This window comes from Micrasema longulum, unplaced genomic scaffold, assembly GCF_059751315.1.
Source record: "Micrasema longulum isolate JH-2025_06_02 unplaced genomic scaffold, ASM5975131v1 h1tg000089l, whole genome shotgun sequence".
In the NCBI taxonomy this organism is placed as follows: domain Eukaryota; kingdom Metazoa; phylum Arthropoda; class Insecta; order Trichoptera; family Brachycentridae; genus Micrasema; species Micrasema longulum.
The window spans coordinates 678,855-701,323 of record NW_028277295.1 but is presented as its reverse complement, the minus strand read 5'-3'; the positions used below and the strand labels follow the sequence as shown (position 1 = coordinate 701,323).

Genomic DNA, 22,469 nt, shown 5'->3' with positions numbered 1-22,469 from the left:
AATATTTAGATACTGACAATCTTGACTTAAATGTAAATAAAGAAGGTATTCACATTCTATCAGTTCTGCACAATATTTTAAATAACCCCACTTCGCCTGTTTATCTGAGAGAGCTCTTCCAACCTCTATTACAGCTCGGACTATCTCTTCATTTTAGTAACGAGAGAACCCTTTTAATACCCTTTCATCGGTCTAATTTTCTTGCCTCCTCTTTTACAGTACTAGTGGCTTGACTGTGGAATAATCTACCCACTAATTGACAAAAATCTTACTCACGAAGGATGGGACACTAATAGTAAAATACTTAAACTCATTGCAATAGCATTATATCAACTCATTAGTTAACATTTTTAGATAATGATCCTAGAGATAAAAATAACTTTATTTAATTTACATTGAACTCCTTAACACTTTGAATCCAGGAGCCGTGTAAACACGTGATTATATAACCACGCGTTGTGTCCCGGTCCCGTGTTTTCACGTGTTTTACTAGCTGTCTAAAAAAGTGCATATTCATAACATTTAGAGACTTTTATTAGTACTTTTTTGCTGCTGGTTAACCTCGTGAAAACACGGGACCGGGAAACAACGCATAGTTATTATAATCACGTGTTTACACGGCTCGAGATACAAAGAACAAAAAAAGGAGTGAGGCCCTGTATATGTGCGAACATTGCAATGCGCTATGTGGCTCTCCATAAAGGCCAATGTTGGTAAAACTATCATACAAAAACGACTTAATTAATTATTTCAAATTAATCTGAGAAGTTTCAATTGATTTAACTTAGAATTTTCATAATTATGACACTTTTAAGAGACCCTTCACAAAGCATGAAATTTCATAAAAATGGGCCGGGCACAGGGTAAATTCTATGTGTATTCGGCCGGTACTCAAAGTGTTAATAAAGATACCAGTCTTGAAGATGTCGCGAAAGCTATGAAACCGATCAATGGATATTCCAAATTTGGGGATTAAAGTATCACTCGTCTTTTATTTATATAATACGAAGGGATTTAAAAATATTGTTTGCCCACGTGAAAGTAATAGTAATTTATTTAACGTCGGCTTTATTCTTGAGTATGTTTTTTTTCAAAATGATTCCTAAGGAAATAATTAACAATTTTACTTCTTATTAATTCTAATTGCTTTTGGTACAGACGCAACATCCAGTAACAGCCTAGAGACTAAGAATATCATATTATGGACTAGGCAGTGAGACATGCGCTGTCGCGTGTTACCTCCTAATTACTCTCGAACCTTCCTTCTATCTTCTCCCCAATTACCAACACACCATCCGCTGTAAACACCAAACTCAAACACCCTTACTCTCAAACTCCAACACTAGGGTAGGCTGATATTTTTCTTTCCGAATTTTGAAATAAAAGGGAAATATAAATGACTTTTTAAATTTTTTTTAGACATCAAAGTGAAAGGGGTCTCAAAAGTTGCCTTTTGGATTACTCATAAGCAAAAAATATTCAAAAAAAAATTGATACTACTTTTGGCCCTCAACTAGAGCTTGAAGTTTTCGAAAAAGTATTTTTTTTGCATTTAACCTTATTAAATAAACCGGCTGCCATTTCGTATTTAAGTAAGAAAATCAATCCAATTAAATTTTATAATGTGCATTTAACCTTATTAAATAAGCATCTAACGGCGTGAGTTGCACATGTTTTGTAATAAATGTATAGCATGTAGCAATGCGCTCAAGCAAGGCGCTCAACGGAATCAGTTCTGCGGAGTGTAAACTTTTTGCATTTCGGTAGTTTTAAAACGTGTTAGAATTTGTAATGTGATTAAGTTATATCGATTCAATTCAATTCAATTCATTTAGTTAAATACAACATATACATTACAAACATACGTTCTAAACGTATATATTATAAAAAAGAAAAAAAAACATGAAAAAGATTCATGTCAAGGTAGTAGGAGAATCCTGCTCCGGAAAACCCCTTCGGATACATGGAGCAGATCAATATCCAGAGCGATGTTGTTTAGCATTGCGGTAGCTCTTCCAAGCGGCATAACCATCGGCAGGATGGTCCTGTATATCGGAATTTGAAGCAATCTATGCTGACGCTGTCTTAGGTAATTATCATGAACATACAAACCAATGCTCATCATATTCTCAGGATTATCGATCACACCGCGCAACAATCGATAAAAATGTGTGGTCAAATACACATTTTTTATAGTCTCTTAACTATTGTAGCCAAGCATACCCTGGAGAAACTCAGTCGGGTAGAGAGATAAATCTTTACTGGACAGGCGCCATGGGGGAGTTGGTTATCTGTGAAACTGGCGTCGCGGATTCGATTTTCGCCAGTTGCAAGAAGAAAATCCAAGAAATATTTTTTTCTCAATAGGTCTGGGTGTTGTGGTGTATTTTTCAGTACCTCCTTCCATATCCCACCTGCTGACAAGCCTCAAAATAGAGGCTTAGCGGGTTATTCCTTTAAAAAAAAAAAAAAACACTAGAAAATAATTTTATCAATGAAGATAATTAACAAAATGATCTGACAGTTGTAAACTTCAAAACTTGGTTGAGGGTCAAAAGTAGTATATAATATTTATTTAAATAATTTTTACGTTTAATGTGATCCAAAACGCAACTTTTTAGACCTCTTTTACTTTGACGTATAATTTTTTTTTTAAAATGACACATCATCAACCCACTCTAACGAGCACTTTTATAACATCACATTTGGAGCAATTGGTGAGGTTTTCCATAAGGCAAGCTGTCATTTAGTACCATGTTTGTACAATGGTAAAGTAGTACTTTAAAATATACCAACATGCAATTCTTTGCCATAATTTCAGCATAAAAGAGTTATTATTTCAATATTGATTAAAATACCATCGTTTCAACTGATTTTAGTGGTTAATTTGTTTCGAAATAGTTAATAAATATGAAGAATAAACTGGATTGGTTTGGTCGAACTGCTCACATAGAGCTTCTAAAGATCTAAATGAGGAAGTTTAGCGTTTTTGTATTATTTATTTATTTATTATAGACCATCAAACTACCCAAAAATTGAAAAAAAAAAATATGTATATGTGTCGTATTATCATCGTCATCATTCCCTTTCTGCTCCTAATGGTGCATACGGCACTGCATTAGTACACCAATCGCAGCGTATCCGAGCAAAATTCTCCAAGCCACTGCAGAGTGGATCCATTCACCGTTGTTCGAGCGATGGAGCGATATGCTAAGACCACCATAAGTGCTGCAAATATAAAATTTTATTTTATGTTTATTGTTATATTTATGTTTGTATGTATGTTTATGGTTATGTTTATAATTATGTTCATGTTTATATGGTAGAATTTGCTCCGCACTATACAGCCATTTTACTGGAATAAAATTTGACAAAATATATTAAAAAAAACAATTAATTTAACTTCAAGTCCTCCTAAAAATATGCCCGTTATGATTCACATAATTCCCGTTCTCTCTCTTCTAATACATCTGTTTCTTTCTTACAATATTTTTTAAATATAAATAGCAACGCGAGTAATTACAAGTTAATGCAAGTCCTGGTAATGAAGAGGTTACCTCAAAACCGGTCGACGTATAAGTCTAAAGTAAAAGTGGTTTATACAAATTTATAATTTATCGACTATCGAAAAACTCGTGGAAAAACATTGAAAACGTTTTATTATTGCAATATATTATCTAAAAACTAAACAGTACAATATAATACAATGTTATAATTTTTAGCACGTATTAGAAAATATTTTATTTTTCCAATTCTCGTTTCAGTAAACTTCCTCATTTCGTTCGAAGGGGAGAAAAATACACTATCACAATCAACCCTTTCCGCAACTCTGTAATATTTTCGCTATCGAGTTTATCAATGCTTTTTATATTACGGGATAATATTTTCACCGAAAAAAACATTTTATTTATGCGTAACGCGTGATAAAAGGTAACATCTGTCGCGTAAATAAATCATTTATAATCTTAAATCAGTTTGATTTTACCATATCGCACTTTTATATTCGCGTGACGTATTTTTACGGTAAACCCAAACTCTACCCAAGAAAAGGATGAATCCTTTTTTCCCTCAAGCGACAAAGCAGCGCCACAAAAAAATCGTCCAACTCCATTCTTGCAAAACAAAAAATGAAATAAATTTAACAACCTTGTTTTTTACACCTAAGACAAACAAATTGTTTTCAATGTTTAAAATATATGTTTAAGAACTAAAATTTAGTTACAAATAATTTAAATAGATCAAGTCAAAGAATGAATCGTGTGTTAGAAATACCACATTGTAAAACGAGGCTTGCACAGAGACATGCATATTTTATAGGCCCAAATTTTTAAAATTCTTTTTTGACTGATAATATTTCATCCATTCCAACCTTTCAAAATTTTCCTTCTTTTAAAAAACACGCACTATCCTGGATTCAAACTAAAGATATGAACTCTTTTTCTCTATGATATATTTTGTTACCCTTTAATAATAAGGAATATTTTGATGTCTTTTTTATTTCCTTTTTTAATCACTATAAAAAAATACCATGTAATCTTATACAGAATATTTTATTTGCTCTTTCTTATGTTACACAAAAATATTATAACTGTCCATTATTTATTATAGAAGCAAAAACTCATTAACATTTTCTTGTATACCCACGAACAGGCCATGCCTTTGTGGGATTTTTGTTTACTATTTTTACTATTAATATGTATTTCATTGCTATGTAATTATGCTTTATTTTTTTGAATACTTTTTTAAAAATTTGGGGGCATGGAGAAGTGTTTTTTAACCATTTTATCAACTAAAATACTTTTGTTTTACTTATATGTACCTCGAAGGATAAACTACACCAATGAGTCAAATTAAATATTAAAAGTAATAAAGTATTTTATTTTATTTTATAGAAAATCAACAGTTCTACATACATATAAATAGTAAACAAACAGATAAAGTGTATAAACAGAGTAGATAAGTAAAGGGTCATTTAATACGAGTAATTGAATTAAATAAACTTAAAACATAAAATATAAAACAAATTTTATTTTGCATCAAACGGATATTTTTATACAATGTTAAATAATATTTGAAGTTTTGAAGATAATTTCGGTCAAATGTCTGCCACAGAGTTGATTAATTCGAGATCCAATTATCATGAATTCTCTCATTAGATGAGCAAAGTTGGTTACAAAAATTACTACCCTGGCAACACTAACAAAATTTCCATTTTGTTTCTTCGACGTTCTGACAGATAGAAAAATAATTCAACTTTTAAGTAATACATTTGTTACTTACACATTCATTTGCTAATTACACATAAAATGTCATTGCATTCTGTTTTTTTAAGATCCTAGTAGTATTTCTTTACTTTAAAAGGACACACCACGGCATAGTTGAATTCAAAATTCAAATCAGGAGTTGCGTACTGAGGGACGTCTACAAAGAAACTAATTGGTTCAAAACGTAAATCTACTCATTTATGAGTAGTTGAGTTGCCTTCTGTTTGATGTGCGTATGCGGTTTCTGAACTATTTTTAATTCTATGCGGTAACAATATGTTTCATAGAACGCAAGAGATGTTGGTCTGTTGGATAGCAACTAATTGGTGGACATTTTGTTTTATTTGACAACATAAACAAACGGTTTTATCGGATGCTTTTGTAGCTGTGCTTGGCTTTGTTTGTAAATAACTTGGGTATTTACGTTACAATAAATAATAATCGACCCTGGTAAATTGCAGTATGTTTGGTTGCAGCAGTAGGAGCGTCGAAGGTGTTAAAGGAGTTAGTTTTCACAGGTAATTGATTCCGAATATTTTCCCATGATTTACATTAATTTTTGGCATTTATTGTCCCGATACGTGTATTATGTTGCTTAAAAACTTTCTTTATATCAACATACTTAATTCAGATACTCATTTTTATCAATTTAGGGGATACATTTTTGAATTTAACTATGTTCACTGTTGATAATGACAGATTATGGGCAATATGTCAAGGCCGCACTAGGCATCCATATAAAGTTTGAGTTTTTACCGAGTAGAGGTCGATTAAAATTTTGCTCAAAAACAGCAACGTTAACCTTGAAATTGCATCTGAAATGACGTGTCCAAATTTTAGGCCGCAACGACTCGCCATTTCGGAGATGTGACGGACAAACAAACAAACTCAACACAGGACTTTGGTTCAATGGAGTTGGGATTTATGTATCAATAAATATAACATAAATATATTGTGAATACGATGAATAAATAAATAAAAAATAAACACAAACATGTATTTTCAGTTTTATAAAATAAATATAGGCGAATTATAGAAAACTAGATTGGAATAACCCTGCAATGATAAATACACAGGCGCAATTTAAAAGTAACAATGCAAATTAATATCCATTTGGCAATTCTCGACCTGTTTTGCTGCGAACTGTAGCTAACTTAATACCCAATAGTCATTAAATGGTTTTCCTACGTTTGGGCGCCTCTACAGTCTGGCGCATCATTACTCTGAGATTGTACTACTAACTCTGCCCGAAAAATTCAGTAAATTTGAATGAAGAGTTTTTTCTACTTTTCGACGAACACTATTGCCAAGTTCAAGAACCAAAAGACGATACAAGTTGTAAATAACTCACTAATAGAAAATTGGAATCCTAATTGGGGTAAAGTGGGGTTTGAACCTCGGACTTCTGATCTGTGAGCCCGCAACACTAGCTACGGAACCGCAATCAGATTCATGAAGACGAGTGAAATCAATAAGAACTGAAAAATCGTGCACACTTGTCTGCAACGATTTGGTAAAAAAGTGTATTGTGTCACAGAAAAGTGGATTTAGACCTAGGTTTTTATTAGGGCACAGTTAGTGGGTCTTTCGATATTCCTTTGGTAATATTTACCCTAAAGTTATGTTCCTAGGGAAAATATTGGTAAGTTCTTTGGAAATCAAAGTCATAACTTCAAAACCCTTCTTGTCTCCAAGGGAATCACTTATCTGAAATGACAACTGATTCTTTTTTAGGTATTTGCCTACTGATGAATGTAGTTTTTGTTTTATTTCAATATTAATTTTAATGGATTGAGTTTTTCTACTGACATTTCTAGGTAGAACTGCATTTTTAAAATAATTATCAAAATACGTATGTAGTTTTATTCAAATTTATTTATAATTTTTACCAGTGACCAGTCTTTGTCGTGACCGACATCGTCAGACTGGTGGTTGACTTAACATATTTATTTGTCACTAGTTTTTGCTTAACATGATTTTTTATTGATAAGTAGGTACCTAGGTACTTGTATGTGATTAAATTTACTAACAAAAAATTGTTAATATTTAAATATTGAATTTATGTAGGTACTTGTTGATGGTTGAATTCCAAAACATAAAATAAATATTTTTTCAAATATGGCATTCTTTTTGCAAACGTCAAACTTTGGTCTTTTCACCAACAGAGGTATGCACTTATGTAGGAATAAGATTTTTTTAAATGTATTGAATTTAATATGATTTTCGTATTAACAAGAATCCAGTATAAATAAATAAATGGGTAGAATTCATAAGGCTTTTAAGGAAATAATCTGATTGAGATCCACAAAAAACAAATGCTGTTTGTAAATATTCAGAAACAGACTTTTTTATACGCAATAGAACAACATCTTTCCATTTTTTCGTAAATGCATTCTCCTTAAATTTAACCCTGGTAGATCGATCAATAAACAAGATATGCTCCTTACTTCTTTTTTACATATTCAATTGAATATTTTAATATCTACGAACACGCACGGCGCAAAGATCTATATATCTCTGAAATATATCTCTGAAAAACGCACGTAAATCGGTTAAACCTTTAAGGGGGAGTTTAGTGACATCACACGTACAGAGGAATTATATATATAAAGATATACAAACTCAAGCAAGGGTTCGAGTCGGATTATGGTCCTGTGGATAGCGTCTCGGATTCACGGATCAAAGGTCCGTGGTTCGAATCCCACTCTACTCTAACTTGATTCCCATTTTCTCATAGAGAGTTATTTGCAACTGGTTTAAAATGGTCCTTAAAATGAAATATTTTGGTAAATCATAAAAACGCAGATATTTATAAAAAATAAATAAAATCTTGATATCATATAGTTATGGGAGTAAAATTGTTTAAATTAAAATAATTTAAGTATTTGGTTAAAACAATTATCTGAATCTAAGTTTTGTACAAATATTTACAATAAAAACGTAAATAAAACATGTAATTTTATAATAAAAATGTATTCAAATTATATGTATTTAAATTTAATTATATCTATTACTATAACAGGAGCCGTTGGTTGGTAGTTTCTTCGAAAGCCATGTCTCTGGGCCCGGGGGTAATTAAGTGATTCTCTGAAAGCAAAATTCCCAGCAGTCAATTCTTATCGAGTAATGTCAATGTTTGTATTTATGTTAATGGCTACAGTAATAGGGAATTAACGCGTGTTACCTGATCGCTTAATATTAATTTATCGGGCCACTTCTTTAAACGCTTTATTTTTAAAACTCAATTTTATCTATTTTTTTATCTTTGCTGCATGTGTGTAGAAATTTAACACGGCCCTTTTAAATAAATATTTCATGTCAACCATGTCGGGAATCGAGCCTGAGACTTCTTGCACCTCCTTTATTTTATACATTCTACTTACCCTAAAGTTGCGTTTCAAAATGGACACGAAGCTGATGGAACAACAGGTGTCATCCCATGGTGCACATGTGCGTCGTATCTACCAGAAATTACCTGGAAAGATGAGGCTAATGTGTTTTCGGTTACCAGGACCCTTCGGACATCGGCAGTCGCTTTTATTTTGCGAACAATAATTTAACATGTGAAAACAGTGCTTTATTTATTTAGTAATTTATTGTTTACTCTTTATTATGAACACTTGACTAACTTACTACTCTGTTAATGTATTTTTTTATTTATTTGAATCATTGTCACAAATAATTAAATAGTTTCTAACTTAAAATTTATAAATAAGGTTTAGAATTCCAATTCCGTCTATGCGTTCTGTAGCTGCAGGATATGTTGGGATCCAGATCTTATTTGTTAAAGTTTTTTTAGAACAATCAGAAAAACTGAAATTCAAATTTTAAATAATGTTAATGGGGGCTAGGCTTCATACCGTCCATGCGCTCTGTAGCAGCAAGACATGATGTAATCTAGCTCCTATCTGTTATCTGTTATTAAATGAAATTTTAATTGGAAACAAGGAACTTGAATCAATGCGCTATGTAGCTGCAAGACGTGTTGGGATATTGTAAAGCGCTCTTGAGGTGATTTTCACAAAAATTGCTCTAAATAAATTATCAACAATAATAGGCTAACGCGCTGACCACTACACGAAGCCGACATCCATATTCCCTTCTCAAAATGTTATCTCTCTCTGTTGCAACTTGTTGTAGATCTACATAACTCCTTAGGGACGAAATCCAGCCTGTCTACAAACATTTTAACATACTCTAAACATTGTTTAATCCACTTCTTTTGCAATCCAAATGACAAACGTCAGCCAAACGCGTCATTTGGATCGACAACTGTCACAAAAAGAGGATTTAAAACAATACATTGGTATTGTGAAAAATCGGAAAATTAATTCTACAACTAGTGATACGAGTAAGTCTCCAACAGGGACATTATTACCAAATGCGTTAAGGGTACTTTGTTTTTTTTTTTAAATTATTTTAACCCGATTAATAATGCCAAACTGTCTACTTAGGAATATTTTCAAACATTGTTGAAATTGGAAAAAAGTTTTGAATTTAATATTATTATAACTACTTTTCCAGAAAACTTATCACATTTGACATTTTCACTTACATTTTACTAGGAATCGCAGAGTTTCAAAATCGACACAATACTTAAATATTATATAAAACAACAAAGACGAAAAACATTTAAGAGAAAGGAATATAGAAGTTTACTTATTTAAAGGGTTTATAATCTGTCTGGGTGGTTTAGGAGTATAATTTGAACTTTTCCTTTATTTTTTATTTTATTTATTTTATTTATTTACATTTTTTATCAAAATACAATCTGACGTTCACTTTGCCCAGCTATAAATGGTGCATGCCCCGTTTAAAGCTAGGCAATTACATTCTAATATATGAAAATAGTTAGCAAATTAATAGAGAGCACAAACAAATAAAATATAAACTTATTCGTATACACATTTTGATACATATACATACACACATACACATATATACACACACATGCATACACCCATAAGCATACACATACATACATTCATAAAAACATAGACAATTTATTTATGCGAAATTTTATAGTTATTGATCCCATTGATTTAAAACGCGCATTTCAAAACTCACATTTTTCTCATTTTATATTAATAAAATCTAATTTTATATCTAATATTTCATATTTTTTACATTTTTGACACTTGTGCAATCATATACACACACATGTCCACCTTCACACTCTAACCTTCACAACTGACAGGCGCCGTGGCGCAGTTGGTTAGACGGCAAACTGTGAAACTGGGGTCGCGGGTTCAATTCCCGCCAGTTGCAAGAAGAAAATTCAAGAAAGATTTTTTCTCAATTGGTCTGGATGTTGTGATATATTTTTCATTACCTCCTTCCATATCCCTTCTATCTCATCTGCTGACAAGCCTCAAAATAGAGGATTAGCGGGTTGTTCCCGGGTTAGCGGTTCAGCGGGTTATATTAAAATATTTACACACGCAAAGAAACCAATTTATTTTTATTTTATTTTATTCACATAAATGCCCGGAGGGCTTTTAAAAGTATTGTACATTTATATTTATTTATATTTATTTATTTTTGCACCACAACAGGCCAGGAGGCCCAATTACAATTACAGTGGTGAATTACATCACAGAACATCCAGGCTTGTGCGCACAAAATTATAAAAAAATATAACAATCTTTAAAATGCTTAACATCTGTAAAAAAGAAGTAAGAAAAACTTATCCATGAAAAATAGATTTCATCTATTTCTGTGGATATCTGTCATTAGGTATGTTCTCTGTATATTTTGTTTGTTATATTTCTTCACATTTATTACTGATGATATTCCCAATAAATAAAATGAACAAAAATTTAAAAATATATTATATCATTATCATGCCCTTTCCGCACTTAATGGTGCATAGGGCACTGCATTAGTGTACCGATCGCAGCGTATCTTGATAATTTTTGTGACATGAAGGTAAGATGGTCAGTCCTACGCTTCAGGTACCAGTCCAGGGAGTATGAAATATTCTCGTAGAAAAACACAGTTTTAAATAAATGTTTCAAATCAACCATCTCAGGAACCAAACCGGAAACCTCTCGCATGGCAGACAAACGCGTCACTATGTTGCCAACAGTAAAAAAATATATTTAATCATGTTATTCCACAACGTTAATGTATATTCATTAAATAATTTAAAACAATTTTAATAATATTGATGTTTTTTGTTGACATTTTTTGATAAAACTCCAAAGTTAATGATTATGATAAAATTATAAATATTTATTATTTTGACAAAATAAAAAAAGTAAAACTAAACCAAGAAGTTTCATTGATAAGTTTAGTAATAATTTTATCATAATCATTAATAAAACAATTTAGTCTTAGAATATTATTTCATTGCGGTTTTAGGACTCAACGATTCAAATGTAAAGGAATTTTCATCTAACGCTTCAAACATTTAGGCACTTTGCAGGTACTTTTGAGCGCTTCCAATTGGAAACGTTTTTCCCTTGAAACTTTCATACCCTAGTCACATGATTGTATTCAATATTGGAGCTTATGGTTAGCACGTATAAGGTTTAATAACGCCGTATCTGCAAGGTTAAGTTCTTTTTGGCCCCGGTTGCTTAAGAAAATGTGCGGTCTGACTTTTCTCCGTATAAACGTTTTCCTAAATATTTTCCCCAAATTATTCCAACTGAGCAATAATTTTATGCACAATATAATTAACATACAACTACAGAGATGAAAAACATTTGAGGGAAGGTAATATAGAAGTCTAGGCATCTACACGGCTTATGACCTTTCAATTTCTGGTTTAAGTAACCACTTTACACACTTTGTAATATTCACCATTATGCCTATACATTTTAGGAACCGTAGCTCTGTGATATGCCAACTTAAGTATCTAAGAGTTATCACGAAATTCAAATAACTTTTTTTATTATTTTTTTTTATTATTTAAATATTTTTCTTTTTTTACAATAAACATAAATGATAAAACAGAGTATTAAAAAAATAAAGCGTAATTACATAACAATGAAATACATATTGATAGTAAAAATAGTAAACAAAAAATCCCGCAAAAGCATTGCCAGTTCGTGGGTATACAAAAAAATTATAATGAATTTGAACATCTCTATTCCTTCAATTCTTTCATTTGTTGATGTTTGTGAAGTCAAAGAGCTGAAACCTTTATTTATGCGGGTGAGATTCATTTAATTGAATTATTTCACCTACATACTAGGCAACGTCTAAAAATGTTATTTTTTTAATATCTATACTTCTTGTAACCTCTTATCTACATCTTCTCATGCACGCACGCCGATTATTCCTATTTTTGACATGTCCATCTTCAAGTATTTGATGGACTCGATCGCGCCATGTTTTTCTCGGCCTTCCTCGTTTTCTGCATCCATCCACATTCGCATCGTAGATCCTTTTAGCCGTTCTTCCGTTGTCCATTCGCTCTAGAAGTCCAAACCAACGCAGCACCCCTTTCTTGATTCTGTCAATAATACATATCTCAGCCTTATCTCGATATTTGTGCACGTATCATATATCGTTTTACCACACATTTGCCTGAGGGATCGCATTTCGACAGCATTTAACCTACTTTCATCATAATTTTTCCAATTTCATACTTCGCTCCTATACATTAGAGTTGGCACTCGAACTCCATTGTGAACTGCTAGTTTAGCCTCCAGCGATAAAAATTGGTTTGCCAAAGTAGATTTTAGTGCACCGTTCACCCTGTTCCTGGCACTCACCCTCCTTTCCATCTCTAGTAAAAATACTTCCCAGATACACAATTTTTTCTACTTGATTCAGAATATCTCCGTTCACACTGATCTCACATTTAGTTATATTTTCATCCCTTTCGAAAACCATCACTTTTGCTTTATCAACGTTTAAGCAAAATGAAGCCCCCTAGTATCTTAACCCACATAAAACTGCTCAGGTTGAGATGGGCAGGACATGTACAAAGAATGCCTGATGCGTAAGTAACTGAGAGAGTCATGACTGGACACCCAGGGGGTGTAAAACGGATTGGAAGACCTCGACTGAGGTGGGAGAAAAAAAAAATATTATGCAGCACAGCTTCTACAAGTCGCAAATCGTGAAAATAGGTGCTGAGGACAAGCGGAGTTGGAAGCAAAAGTTGAGAGAGGCCAGACTCTATTTGAGCTGTGGCGCCATCGAAGAAGAAGAAGATAGACATAACTATTTTGAAAATTCTCCAATCGTCGGACTACACCGGCTTGGAAACGGGTATAGAGAAATTGACATGTTCCGTTCTCCATTGTCGGTTTTTAGGTAAAAAATTCTTACGTCAACAAAATCAAAATAACTTGCATTATTCGTATGATTGCATTATTCGAATTTTTGTATTTTACTTACCTGCACTTAAATAATGCATTTTTTTGCAAAATAACATGATTTTTAAATTTTTTTAAAATTTACCTACCTACTTTTTATCATCATCATCATTCCACTTCCGCACCAAATGGTGCATAGTGCAATGCATCGGTACACCAGTCGCAGCGCATATTGATCATTTTTGTTACATGAAGGCAAGATGATCAGTCTTACGATTCAGATACCAGTCCAGACTATGAAATATTCCAGAGTGGAAACACCCTTTTTAATAAATATTTCATATCAACCATGCCGGGAATCGAACCCCAGACCTCTTACCCAGGAGGCCTTACCCACTTAGGAGGATTACCCACGAGGCCGACAAAAAAGCAAAGCATTGTAAATCCCACAAATTTTATGTTTTTTTTCTATTATTTGAATGATGTTACGCGTGAATTATTGCACAAAAAACTGAACAAGATCTTGTACCATTTTCTGACCCATGTTAAACGATCTTAATATTTATTTTTAAAACAAAATATGCAAAGTATCTATCAAGCCAATCAACAGTATGTAAAAAAGTAAAAAATAAAATACTAACAAAACAAGCAGATTTTATGAAATATTATGGAAATGTTGCGAAAATACAATCAGGATTGAAATGTCTTTTATCAACATTTATGTCATAGTGAAACGGCTCTTTGGGATCTGGGATGCGATAACTAATAGTTATCGATGGCTTTATCGATTTTGTCAATTTAACTTTAGTTTTTTTTTGTACTACATATGTATTGGGTGTTAACCTAAGTTGTGTCCGTTTTTACGAGAGAACACAACCAAAAGAAAACAACAAATTAAAATAAGTCATTCACAGCATTTTAACCGTACACTGCGCAAATATCGTGAGCAGTTTTGGCAGCTTCGTTGCCTCGATTGAACATAAACAGAGAAAAATACTCACTTTTGTCTACTTGTCATTCCATTTTGAAGGCTTGTAATTAAAAAAATAAATTTTAAGTACAGTGAAAGCAAGTACACTATCTTATACAGTATTTTTTTTTTACTTTTGGTGCCCATTTATTAATTCGTAGAAAAACGGACATAAATTATGTACAACTAATAGATGTTTATGTATGTCTTTGTCCACGCAGATTAAGTTTACATATCTGTGTAGGAAATAGAACCAGTATTTTGGAGATTTTTGTATATATATATATATTTACATTTTACTATAGGTGTACATAAGTTACAAATACAAAAAAAACTGTAATATTAACACAAAAAATCCCACAAAGGTATGGTTTGTGAGTGGGTTTACATTTTATTTTCAATTGAAATAAAGTCTACTGGAAGAATACGAAATATTTAAAAAATAGTGGTAATATTGTTTGTGACTTAGATCTGAACAAACAAAATCGAATGAATAAAACTCCGCTTTGTCGTGTAGTGATTGGCGCGTACATTTCTATGTTTGAGGTTCTATGTTCAATTTCTTGCAGGGTCTATGCAATATTGAATCCAGAAAAAATATATTTTATAAAATGACAGACACAGTCGATAAATGTTTGCATAAAAATGCATAATCACTCGCATTAGACCTACATGCCCCTTTTCACACGTATCATTCAAATGCACACGGTTCGGTAAAATTTGGGTAGATTGACATGTATTATATTAAACTTGAACGACTTCAGAATACATGCATAAGGTACATTTTTGGTCTTAGGAAATATGACCACATTTCTGATTATCGTAGGCAACTGAGATGGCTCAAAATTAGACAGCGGAGAGACTACCACTCCCTCTCACTTCTGTTCAATGTATTTTATAGTCCTAACGCTCCTATTTACCTGCGTGTAAAATTTCAACGATTATCAGTTCATGGTTTACCTCTTCGTTCTAATTCTTAAGGCACTCTCTTAATACCCATCCACAATTCCTCTTTCTTCTCTAACTCATATAGTGTCCATGCGGCTCGACTGTGGAATCATCTCCCATCCACCATCAAAGATGTTACTACATTATCTCTGTTTAAATCACGTCTGAAGAAACATCTCCTTTCTCTTCCTTAATCTCTCTTCCTTTCCTTTTTCTTCTTTCCTCTTTTTTCCTTTTTCCCATTGAGTAATAGTTTTGATTTAAGGTAATTTATAAACAAATACGTTTGTTTCTATTTTTATATACTTTTAGATTTTTAATCTTTTTTTTTCTATTGACTATGTTCTGTAACTTGAATTATAAAAATAAAACTTTTATTTTATTGGTTGGTTGGAAGAAATTGCCATTTGGCAATAAGCTCGCCAATGTACAAATAACATTATGTACAAAAGTTAAATAAATAAAATAAACAAATATATTATTGAGTTATGATTTTTTTAAAAATTTATTCCTAAAAAAAGAAATAAGTTTGTTTCATGGCGAATGTTTATCGAATTTTCCTGCTATTAAATAACGAAAAAAATATTTTCTAAATTAATTGACGTTTTACAATGAAATCTAATTTTCTGTTTAAAAAAATGAAATATTCATTCAAACTTTTTTTAATACGTTCAGTTACAAGTAAACGACAAAGATAATTCAAATTTTGATGAAAATATACACATTTTCAAACAGAAAAAATATTGGAGAAATGAGGCCAAATTCATTTTCGATTATGGGTATTTAATCATAAAAGGAATTAAGTTGGATGTACATGACTGTATTTTTCTGAATGGTAAATTCAATTTGCGTAATCGATAAGTATCTTTTGTTTATTTCTTCGTTCTGCAATCTTCCTTAGACCATGCGTAAGTTTATAAATGATTTATTGAGTAAGATAGATAAGTTATCTCGTGACATCTGACATCTCTTTTATTTTAAGTGCCCGATCCATTTTTGTAAAATTTTACGCTTTCTGAAGGGTTTCTTAAAAGTGTCATAATTATGAAAATACTGGATTAAATCAATTGAAAATTCTCATATTTATTTGAAACGATTCAATAGGTCATTTTGTATGATAGTTCTGTCAAATTGGCCTTTATGGAGAGCCTCATTGCAATGTTCGCACATATACAACACGGTTTCACTTTTCACTTTGTGCTTTGTATCCTGGAGCCGTGTGAACACGTAATTATAATAACCACGCGTTGTGTCTCGGTCCCGTGTTTTCACCTAGTTTACCAGCAGCGAAAAAGTACTAATAAAAGTCACTAGATGTCAATAAAATGCACCTTTTAGACAGCTGGTAAACCACGTAAAAACACGGGACCGGGACACAACGCGTTGTTTTATAATCACGTGTTTACACGGCTCCGGGACACAAAGTGTTAACTGATAGGTTATCTACCTATTTGGAAAATATAAAACAATAAAACGATTGAGACGCCTAATATCTGAATTTATAGTACACCTAATAAGCTACAGGCCAGACTATTGACGTGGTTACCGAACCTTTGGAGGTTGACCACTCTAAATTTTCTTATCCCGTCTTTTACTACAGGCACTTGTGAATATGCATTTTTGTGTTTCTGGCAAGCCAAAGGGCATTCGCTATGGCTCGCAATACTTTATTTTGACAACGTTGTAGTATTTCACATAAGAGTGACTTACTGACTTACTCCACACCGGTTTAAGGATTACTTTGTACACCAGTAATTTCAAATCGTATTTCTTGGCTTTGAAGTGATTCTCCCAAGTAAGTATTATGTATTAACACATCCCCAGGTAGTGAACAGTGTTCTTGTGAGGAAGAATCATATTATTTAAACGTACTTCTGGGCAGTCACCTCTTCTGAGAGTGAAGGTAATATTTGAATTTCCAGCGCTCTCACCTTGATACGAAAAATCGATAAATATGTCGATAAAAATCTCATCGCATATACTGTAACACATACCACTCGAGCAGGGGGAAGAGGCAGAATGAAGCCTCTACGATTTCGGAATATTTGATCAGAAAAGGAACCAACGCTTACAATTGGTTCCAATCAAATAGAATAAATTTCGGTAAAATTGTCATTCGTTCAAATATTCAGAAAGTCGGATGCTTTATCGTAAAAACCGCACATCTCCCATATTACGTTTACTTAACTGTGCTGTGATAGTGTGTAGAATATAAAATGATTTTTTACATGTAAAACATATTAATCACAAACATTTGTGTAAACGGTATATTGTATAGTTTCCCAACAAATCGTTAGAAGTTGGCACAGAGACAATACTATAACATAGAACAAAAATGAATTATTTATATATTTGTTTTATTTAATTGGAAAGCCAACAGACATTCATTAACTTATAAGATACAATTATATGATGATTTGGTCTGACACACGTTTTGTATATCTGAATTATGTTTCCAAAAATCATGTGTTCATTGTACTATACGACATTTCTTAGGCATCCAGATGTTTACTCACTGAGATGGATATGTTTTCATCATCACTATGGCAGCATCATCTGCATGGCATGTGATGTTAATGACCTTATCTCCCTTAGTAGATTCACTACTACTTCTTTATATTCTTAAAAGAGTTTTTTATGTATATTTATTCTGCTTGTGTAAGAAAAGGTTTTAGGCGTATGTATTGTTGTGCTATATTTAGTTATAAAGGTTCTAAACTTGCTTTGTTTCTTTGTTGTTCTCAATATGTGTTATTTTCTAAATGTGAATATTATTTATGTCCCGAATTGAGTTGTTGTAACTCCTGGGAATGCAATTCAACGTATTATACTTGTAAAATACTTTGTGGTATATGATTTATGAATAAATAAAAAAATAAAAAAATAAATACAAATCTTAAAGTCTAATTAGAGTCTTCCACATAATATTGTTATTGTAAATGTTGCCACATAAAAAATATACACAAAATAAAATAATTAATTATACAAAACTTATAATATTCCTCAAAATGTAAATGTAATTACATATTATTCAAAATATATCTACTTTTGAATATTGGTCACACAGTTGTACATTATAATATAAAATACAGTTATAGTTGACAGTGTGAATTTATTTTGTGCCTACATACAGAACTGCACATTACTTTCATATTATAGGCTGAGGATTCAAGGCGCAACATCATAACTAGATTATTTTTTGGAAATTTCTTTTTAAAGAAACTTAAATATATGTAAAAGAGAATAAATATGATAATACTGCCGTGTCTCAGTTCCGTGAACAGCCTCGATCGCGCAGCATAGAATGCTAGAACAGTACGAAAACTCGGCCACAGTGCACACGTGAGCCCTGGGAAAATGAATACACGACGGCGAACACAATTTCGCTTCCTACAATGACGTCGTGGAAGTATTCCAGTATAATCAGCTTGAGAAATGCATGCTTGATTGGTTGACTAAAACATGCGTTTACTAATGATTGCATCCTAACGTACATATATTTATTTGTGTTTACTTAGTTGCATTCATTTGCTCATTGTCGCTCTACGGTCATGGTTGTATTTTGAGTTTAGTTTTATTTATTATTTTTCTAAACAGTTTGCTGTGTAGTTTTTTTCTCATTTTTTATTTTAAAACATGCTCTTGTAAAAATAAATTTTAAATTTGACCATTTTATTGCCTATATTTATTTAATTTTCGACCTTTCGTTTTTTTTTCAAATCTTTTGCAAAACGTATTTATAAATTTTGTGAAATATACGACAATTAATGTTGAATTTGACATATAATCGTTTTTTTCTCGCAAAACCTGGCATCACGTTTTTTAAATTTATTTTTCAGACAACATACACGGTTTTTAGGCAAGAGATTTTTTTTAAACACAGTGTTTATCGAAGCAAGATCAGTTTGTGGTAGTGTAAGAATGTTATTAAAAAAATCATTTAAAGTATCATATAATTTTTATAAAAAACGTATTTAACACAATTTTTCATCATTGCAGGATGAAAGACATCGCACAGGTGGGTTTCGAAGCCTTTAGAAATTTAGCGTTTAGCTTGTATGGTGCAAAACACTGGGCGGCGTTTATAACGAGCGAGTTCACGAAAAATACTATTTATTTTATACTTTTATGTATTGGGATTATTAAAAAACAAACTAAATAATGATCGGAAAAAAATTATATCTCCATTTTCTGCTAAAAAATACTCGAGAGCGACGTGCACGCGTCTAGCAAATTGCTAATGTCGGTCCTGTCCGTGCGCGTTCACACGAGGACAATGATGTTTTCCCTGAACTCGGTGAACTCTCTGTTATAAATTGAGATCTAAATAAACATCAGTTTGATTTATTTTTGACGGAAACAAGATACAATTTTTATATTTTTCTGTGAATTTTCTTTTGAAATGTTACGACAGTTGGGGAAATAAAATCATAATTTGTATTCAAAGCGGTCACATAATTCAGTTTTTGGCAATAAATTGCTAAAAAACGAAAGTTACAGTCCAATGACAAATATCCGCTGTCCTAACCAGAAAAATTGACTGAAAATTGGCTTCTGTTTGCTACTAAATGTCGCACATCCGATAAAATAGTCATAACTAATAAAAAGGGATTTTGAGTTAACTCTTGTGTGGCAACGATGTAATACAAGTCTGATATTATAGAAAATGAGACATATTATAATATTATCTCTTCAATCCGCGCCTCATGTCTGAGAATGGTGATTACGCCTGAATTCAAGCATGGCTCGTCTGTGGACAGTCTCCCTCCATCTGGAACGGTCTTGCGCTCTTCTATATGCATTCGTCAGTGATGATTCTGATAACTCAGTGACTGTGCCTCTCCATCTTGTCGGTTGACGTCCACGCGACCTTGTCCCTTCGACACTTCCCAGGAGAATAGTTTTCTCCAAACTATCAGAATCTCCCCTGGAAATATGCCCAAAGAACTGCAGGATTCTTTTCGCACACATGAATATCAGTCTTTCTCCTACGTCCAGTTCCTGGAGAATAGATGCATTCGTACGTCTGGCCGTCCACGGAATCCGCAGCACTTGCCGCCAAAACCACATCTCGAAAGCTTAGATTTTTTTATTTTCAAATTCCCCCTAACCCTCCACACCGTACATGAACACTGAGAAAACCAAGGCCTTCACCAGTCTCTTTTTGGTGTTAATGGTTATACTGCGATTCTTCCAGATCTTCACCTGCCGATATAATATTACATTTCACGTATTTTTTTAAATTATGAAGTCGTATTTTTCCATAACGAGCCTAAATTGTATGATCATTTTAATAAATAACTAGATTATCAAACAGAGTAAATATTTATTAATTTATCATTAATATGTAAAGCATATAATAAAATCTTATTTTATCTTATCTTATTTTATTTTATTTTATTATATTTTATCTCTAATTCTTAATATTTAAAATATATTTGTATTTTCGACACTTGTCACTTGTGCAATATTTACACACATGTCCACCCTCATTCCAATATAACACCCACTCACCCACCCTCTCACTCACTTACACTCACACAAACACACTATTATGTATTGTACGTGTATTTTATTTAGTTCTGTGGATATCTGTCATTGGTTTTATTATCTGTATATTTTATTTGTTGTATTTTTGTTACATGTATTACTGTTGATATCCCCAATAAATAATAAAAAAAAAAAAACTTTGTGGTCAAAAATATTACTAAATGTTATTAAATATTTGTATATAATCACTTAACGACTTTCTATCTCAAGCGGTTTCGTGACGTACCAATTGAACCAGCATGCGAAACCCACTACAGACCTTCACCATAGTTGTTACTTAAAAATATAAAAACAACGTGACATTCAAAATTGCAAAATTCTATGATCAAATTGCGACTACATAAAGATGTATACCGCCAGAGACATAATATTTTAATATCACTGATGTATAAATCTGCAAATAAATTATCAGTTTAGGCTCTAGTTTGGAACAACTTAATTTGTCAGCATGCGTCACTCCGAGTATTAACACAAATTGGTACATGATTACAACACCAGGTTTACTAGTATGAAAAGGCTAGTTGTTCCTAGATATTGTAATAAATAAAGCAAAATGTAAAACAAATTTTAAAATAAAATAGTGTAGCGAGAGATTTTTTTGAAAAATATATGTAAATCAATAAACGTAGTACTTTATATAATTGGTACACATATTATTTATGTTTTTATGTATTTCATTGCTTTATATTTGTTTTATTATATATTATACTATATTATTTATGTTTAAGTAACATGTAATCTTGGCACATATATACACTTTATATTTGTATAATAATGATTTTTAATTTCTTACATTTGATTAGCTAAGCATTTATAATTAAGTAGTTTTAGTTTTTCTTTTTTATGTTATTGTTTTATTAGCATAGGACTACTTTCGCTCTAAAGATAAAAAAATCTCCATCTTAGAACAAGCTGTGCCATGTTAGATGGAGACTATCATAATCAGAGAACACTCCGTTTTCATTTTACATCAATTGGTTTTATATAGATTCCCTGTTATTAAGTATGTTTATTATTTTTTTTGCAATAAATTTATAAATAAATAAAAGGACACTGCAATACAGATTACCTAAAATATTTTACATGTTACCAAACAATATTAAAAATATTGAGTTAAATACAGAAGTAAGACGTATGCTCAAATTATGGCTAATCGAAAAAAGTTTTTTGCATCAATGATAGTTTTAAACTAAAACATAGATATGGTTTAAAAAAATACAACATCTTTTAGACCAGAAATTTATTTTTAAACGACATATTACATTTAACATTTTGTTTTACTTTTGGAGCTCATTTTTAAATTTGGCAAAAAAAACGAGCACAACTTATGTTATATTTACTTTTACCCGCGGCTTTGCTCCCGTGGTATTAAGGACATAAAGATTTATTTAGGTCTTGAGTTAGTTGCGTCGTTATCGATAAAAAAAATCACGATAGAATGATATATTTTGTCGGGATTTTCAG

The 22,469-nt window shown here is 31.9% G+C and overlaps 1 protein-coding gene across 1 annotated transcript in view; it reads right to left on the bottom strand.

Moving 5' to 3' along the window:
• The window catches only part of LOC148284787 (FMRFamide receptor-like), a 589,885-nt gene that overhangs the window by 28,686 nt on the left and 538,730 nt on the right, over window positions 1-22,469 (bottom strand). The window lies entirely within an intron of this gene.